General features: G+C 41.7%; 1 long non-coding RNA gene across 1 annotated transcript; it reads left to right on the top strand.

The window, feature by feature from the left end:
* Positions 1 to 3,437: 3,437 nt before the first annotated feature.
* On the top strand, positions 3,438 to 5,325 carry LOC108261876 (uncharacterized). Its single transcript, XR_001811679.3, has 4 exons — positions 3,438 to 3,756; positions 3,868 to 4,089; positions 4,201 to 4,786; positions 4,971 to 5,325. It is a non-coding gene; the product is annotated as an uncharacterized LOC108261876 (long non-coding RNA).
* Positions 5,326 to 6,000: the final 675 nt, after the last annotated feature.

Here is a 6,000-nt window from a genome sequence, read left to right as displayed (position 1 = left end):
CAAGATTATCTCCAAATGCTTGGCAAACAGACTAAATGAGGTGCTGCATGCAATTATACATAAAGATCAGTCTTATTGTGTAAAAGATAGACCCATTGCAGATAACTTGCATTTAGTAAGAGACTTATATGATTGTGCGATTTAAATGGGGTTCTTGTCAATAGACCAAGAGAAAGCCTTTGTTCGGGTAGAACACACATTTATTTTCAATACCTTAAAAGCTTTTGGGTTTGGTGACAATTTTATCTCCGTGATAAGGTTGTTGTACGCTGACTACGTTTACATGGACAGCATTAATCTAATTATTGACCTTACTCTGAATAAGATAATAATGTGATTAAGGTGTTTACATGATCTTAATCTGAAGGTGTTTACATGGGTCACTTTTAGAATACTCCTGTCATGTTCCCGTTTTACATGTTATAGAACATAATTAGATGAACAGCCCGCGTCATTACGTCACCGCGCCACGCCGTCCGACGTCCCTCCAGAATTTCACGTATCAATATACAGTACGTCTTCGTTACGGTACCGTATACAGTTTTGGGTGTTTTATTTAATTTTTTTACGAACGCTTTAAGTGCAGTTAATTATTTGTCATGCTGTATGTGCTAATAGACAACTGCTTGAAGCGGTGGGTGTGTCCCAAATCACGTAGTTACCGTCTATATAGTAGCCGAGAGGCATGTATTTTTCCCCACTACAGGCCTGTAGTAGGAAAGTATGCGATTTGGGACGCAGCCGAACTCTCTTGTTCGCCGTAAAACGTAAAACTGCCGTGTGTGATCGTGTCCTGTCGCAAAATGCGGTGAAAACTCCCACATGACGTTCATAATGTGATTAAGGTGTGTACATGTCTGTAATACACGTCCATAATGCGACTAAAACAGGAGTACTCCACCTGTCTTAATTCGATTATTGCTTACTTCGATTATGACCTTAATTAGATTAAGGTAAGTAAAAATTGCTGTTTACATGGTAGTTTCTTCATTAGAGTATGGTCTTATTCGGATTAAGAGTGGATTATTGTTGTCCATGTAAACGCAGCTACTGATGCTACTTTCATGATAAAAATGGCTGGTGGCCTGAGTACTGCTGTGAAAGCCCAGAGGGGGAGGCTGTCCCCTCTCGGGTCAACTCTATAGTATATTCATTGAGCCTTTGCTACATAAACTTAGAAAAGATCTAATGGGTCTACAAGTCAATTTTCCAATCTCCCAACAACCAATTAAACTATCTGCATATGCGGATGACATGACGGTCCTAATTAGAGGTGAAGGTGATGTTGAAGAGGTAAAATGCGCTCTTGAGTGCTATGGAAAGGCATTATCATATAAAGATAACTGGCTTAAAAGTGACACTGTGTGATGTGGAAGAGTCACTGAAAGTCCATTACTTCCCGGTGGCCTACATTGGGGAAGGGCAGGTTTTAAATATCTGGGAGTTTTTGGGGGACAAATGAGTATAGACAACAAAATTGGGAGGGCCTGCTGGAGAAAATACGTGCGCGACTGTCTCGTTGGAAATAGTTGATACCGTTGTCATACAGGGGAAGGGTGCTGGTATTTAACAACCTCATAGCCTCTTCCCTTTGGCATAGAACAATGATCCTGCAGCCTCCAGAAGATCTCGTGAGGCAAATACAGAGATTGGCTAAAGGCACCAGTGCTGTATCTACCCAGACAAGAAGGAGGACAAGGCCTAGTAGATGTTGGGTCCAGAGTAAAGACATTCAAACTCCAAGTGGCTCAGAGACTTCTCTATAGGCAGGATGTGAGCTGGGCTGGGATAAGCGTGCGCCTTACTGAGGAAATCAGGTAATATGGGCCTAGATTGCCACTTGCTCTTGATGAATGTTCTAGCAACTGTTTGAAAAAGTAGGTTTTTAACATGATTAAAAATGGTGAACAGAATAAATCTCACTGTGGAAAAGTGTAAATCATTGGATTCTGTAGGACTCTACTTCTGTAGCGGTAAAATTCATGGCCACCGGAAAAGTTGCCAAAAAACTATAAGCATAATTGAACGTTTTGTTATCGTTTGAACATTAGGTGGCACTGGCCCCAAACTTTTAGGGTTCCCTCAGAATATGGTGCTAATGACACATACCAAGTTTCATAATGTTATGCCAATGCAGTCGAAAAATACAGTATTTTATAGCCAAAAATAGCCGACATGGTAATACTGGGTATCAGTCGACTCGGTATACAGTACTGAATCAAATAAGACCAGTCTCATGATTTTTGGCAAAGCTAGTCAGAAGTTGTAAGCCAACTTAGATATTTAGATATTTCAAAACGGTGGGCAGTAATTTTGGCTGACCATAGCATTATTGGTAACATTGTTCTTGGCATTACCCAAGGATTCTATCAAGACCAGTAGCATGACAATAGGCAAATGTAATCAAAAGCTATTAGCTTTTTATTTATTGATATTGCATTATAATCTTTGACCACAAGGTGGGGTTGTCCTGAAACTTTATGACTACCTTCAGGATATGGTGTCACCCATTTTCGTAACAATACACCTAGGTGTTTGTAGAATACAGCATTTTACATCTAATTCAAAATTGCCAACACAAAATGGCTGACCTAAAAAAATGTCTAATCATTCGACTCAGTATGGTGTGGTATCGACAGTATCGACTTTTGTACAGCTGGTGCTATCGTACTAGCCTGCCCTTCATACAGGAAGCCTCAGTCCTCTTATGATTATTGTTAATTTCTTCTTGTGTTTTATTTGACCAATTGCATAGGTTGCTGTTTTGTTTTTTTTAATAATTCTTGGCAAGTCTTTTTAAATTCAAATAAAATTTTTGTATGGAAACCCATGCCTCTTGCCTGTTCTAAGTGAATTGTAGTTGTGTGCCTTTGTTTGGGTTTTCTTCCACGTTCCCTCAGGGTGGCGTAATCATTACAAACGAGCCACTTGTTACATAGGTAAAAGGAGTCGCTCTGCTAACACAGGCTCTAGTGAGGATACGCGAAGATTGTGCTACATCTGCTACTAGTAGCAGTGGATTGACCAGCTCGACTGGTTCTCGGAGATGATATTTCTGATGGATGGCACTCCTTGTGAGGTTCACCTTCATAGGGATCTATTGTCTGAAGCCAGAGGGCTGATTTATCACCCTTGGTTGGAACTTTGGATACTGTGAGTCTGGCCCCTGAGCGGCACCAGCTCATAGATTCCAGTCTCTCAACCGAGGTTGTAGAGACCATGTTAAATGCTAGGAATGTCACTGAGACCCAGTAAACTACGCAAAGGCTATAGTCCTGGAGTACTTACAGGAACGTTTCATTTTTGCCTCGACAAAGGAGGAGGAAGCTGCAAGTTCTTTTGCTACCCCATGATTTTAGTGGGGTTTTTGAAAGTATATATAGTTGTCTGTACTGTAAAAAAAGGTTTTACAGAATGAACAACTCTTAACTTGTATGTATACATATGTAACTTGGTTGGCTGCTCCCTGGTGGGTTCTTTATGTATGAAGCCATGTCATCAGGCCCGTGTGACTGAGCTTTGTACCTTACAGAAGTTGTTCAGACTGTGGTTCAGATCATCTGCATTTTATTCCTGAGACAACTGTAAAATTAAGTGGCTGCGTATTTCTCGTTCACACAGTGGCTGCAGGCATATTACATGCACATCCGGCCAAGAGCGATCAGGAGTGACCTGAACTGTGACAGATTTTTTCCTTTCGTCAGCTGGCACGGCTTTGCTCACAGTTTCAAACGACCTTGGTGTGCTCCACAAAGCGTACGTACCTACACAAATCGACGTACTCGTGCGATTGTTCACTTTCTTTACAGAAATATCAGACCCCATCATATTACAATTAACATTCCGTGTAACATTTTCTTTCTGCAGTTATGAAAAAAGCTGGAGAGAGTGCACACTCGAAAGCTTTTTAAGAGCCACCACTCGTCAGGCAAGAAGTGCGGCAGAGTCAGCAGCAGCTAACCCGAAGGACACGGAGAAGGAGGCCGTGTCCTTTCACCTGGCCTATGACACTGCCGTGGCCAGACTGCGCAGAGTACCGACGCCACAGGCTGTAGCCGCCACGGCTACATTGCTGGACTCCTTGGCAGGGTAGGGTTCGTCATCTTACACAGACATGAAACATCACAATTGCTGCACAATTAGTGTATTTGCTGTTCACCTAATTTCGAATGTCAACACGTACCTTCTTTCCTTTTATAGCTGTGACACCGACCGGTATCCTGGTCCGTCAGTCACAAAGTCTTTTGACTTTTCAGACTTTTTAAAGATGTTTCCGGCGCCGGCAGACAGCAAACCACCCACCAAACAGGACGGGTTAAAGGCAGGGTTTCCGGGGGATCGTGTCTTCTACGACAAGTGGCGTGCCTCCCAAAAGGCCAAAAGAATGGAACTGCTGCTATGCAAGTACTCTGATCCATAAATACCACATTGACTAACAAAATGAATAAATATTTACTTTGACAATTGAGCAAAACTATGGTCTCCACCCACAAGCTCAAGTCATTTCTGTTGTGATTTGTTCCTGTCGATAACTGCCGTGTGACTGCAGTCGTTTTATTCTTCGTTCTAGTGTCCTTTATCCGAAAACCACGAGAAAGCAGGGTGAAATTCAGGATTGTGAAGGAGGGGTGAAAGAACAACTGTCCGAAGCCAGCGGACGTTTTGGCGGCATGGAAACCAGCCACCAGACTCGTCATCGAGACTGATGAGGACCTCTGCCAGAACACGTCTCAGCAGACGTGGAAAGGCCTGGCCCTCAAAGGTTTTGGTGGAGAGAAAGGGCTAGGTAACAAAACAACTTTCTTGTTATTTTAGTAACGAGGGGAGAAGTTGTTATTGCTTAAATGATGGTTTTGCTATTTGTAATTTACCTTACAACCTAAAAGAAAAAATAAAAACAAAACACTGCTTGTAAACCTGTTGATTTCGTCCTTGTCATCTGATGCATATTGTTTTGCTCTCTTTTGCAGGAGTTGTTGCAACCCAACCCTTTTCCAAGGGTGACATCGTGTGTGATGACCGTGGGAAGGTAATCACAGCGGCCCAGGGAAAAGTCATGATGCAGAATCTACAGGATGAAGCACCAGAGTACCTGTTTTTCTTCAGGACCGGGCAGAGGCATCTCCGCATCGACGCCCAGACTTTTCCCTGTGAATGCCACCCCTGTGCAGACACTGTGGGCAGAAGACTGAAGCATTCATCCAAGCAAGCCGACCTGTGTTCTAAATAAAAACAGCTTTTTTTACTTAAATATACTTGCCTAAAACGTTTTTTTTTTTTGGTATCAGTATCCTGCCTTCCTGACCAATCATTAATAAAGTTTATCTATATTTATATTACAGGGTAAACTTAAATTCTTGTTATAAATATAATTAAATTAAATTCTTGTTTTAAATAGCTCTCTCTCTCCCTCTCTCTATCTATCTCTCTCTCTAGCTGTCTCTCACTCTCTTGCTATAGCTCTCTCTCTCTGTCTAGGTCTCTCTCTCTCTCTATCTATCTATCTATCAAGCTCTCTTTCTCTCTATCTAGCTCTCTATCTATCTTAATATTTAAATAAGAATGTATATCGATAAAATAAAATTGTGTTGAAACCGTGTGCGTGTGTGTGTGTGTGTGTGTGTGTGTGTGTGTGTGCGTGCGCTACAGGAGATCAATAAAGGTACGTCTTATCTGAATCGTGCTCTTTATAACTTTATTCAACTTCTGAGCTCCTGCGGTTTCTCTGCCTCAGTTACTTCACTCGAGTTTATAATCGCTTTCAACCAAACGCTCTGTTGAACTTTCTGCCATGTTTTCTCTGTAAGGTGGAAGCTATAGGGTCCTGTCTTTCAAAAAAAAAAAAAAACTGTCTTTCCCAAATCAGGGCACTGTTGTTTCTAATTAACAACAATAGCCACCTAATAATGTTTTATCAGATTTCCTTCAGTCTTTGTGTCTTTGACAAACCCAGGCCTACAACCTTTCTCATTAGAGATCTGCAGTGTCCCGTACACATTC

The sequence above is a fragment of the Ictalurus punctatus genome, chromosome 24 (assembly GCF_001660625.3).
Source record: "Ictalurus punctatus breed USDA103 chromosome 24, Coco_2.0, whole genome shotgun sequence".
NCBI lineage: Eukaryota > Metazoa > Chordata > Actinopteri > Siluriformes > Ictaluridae > Ictalurus > Ictalurus punctatus.
The sequence above is the reverse complement of the archived record's forward strand: the minus strand, read 5'-3'. Positions and strand labels throughout refer to the sequence as shown.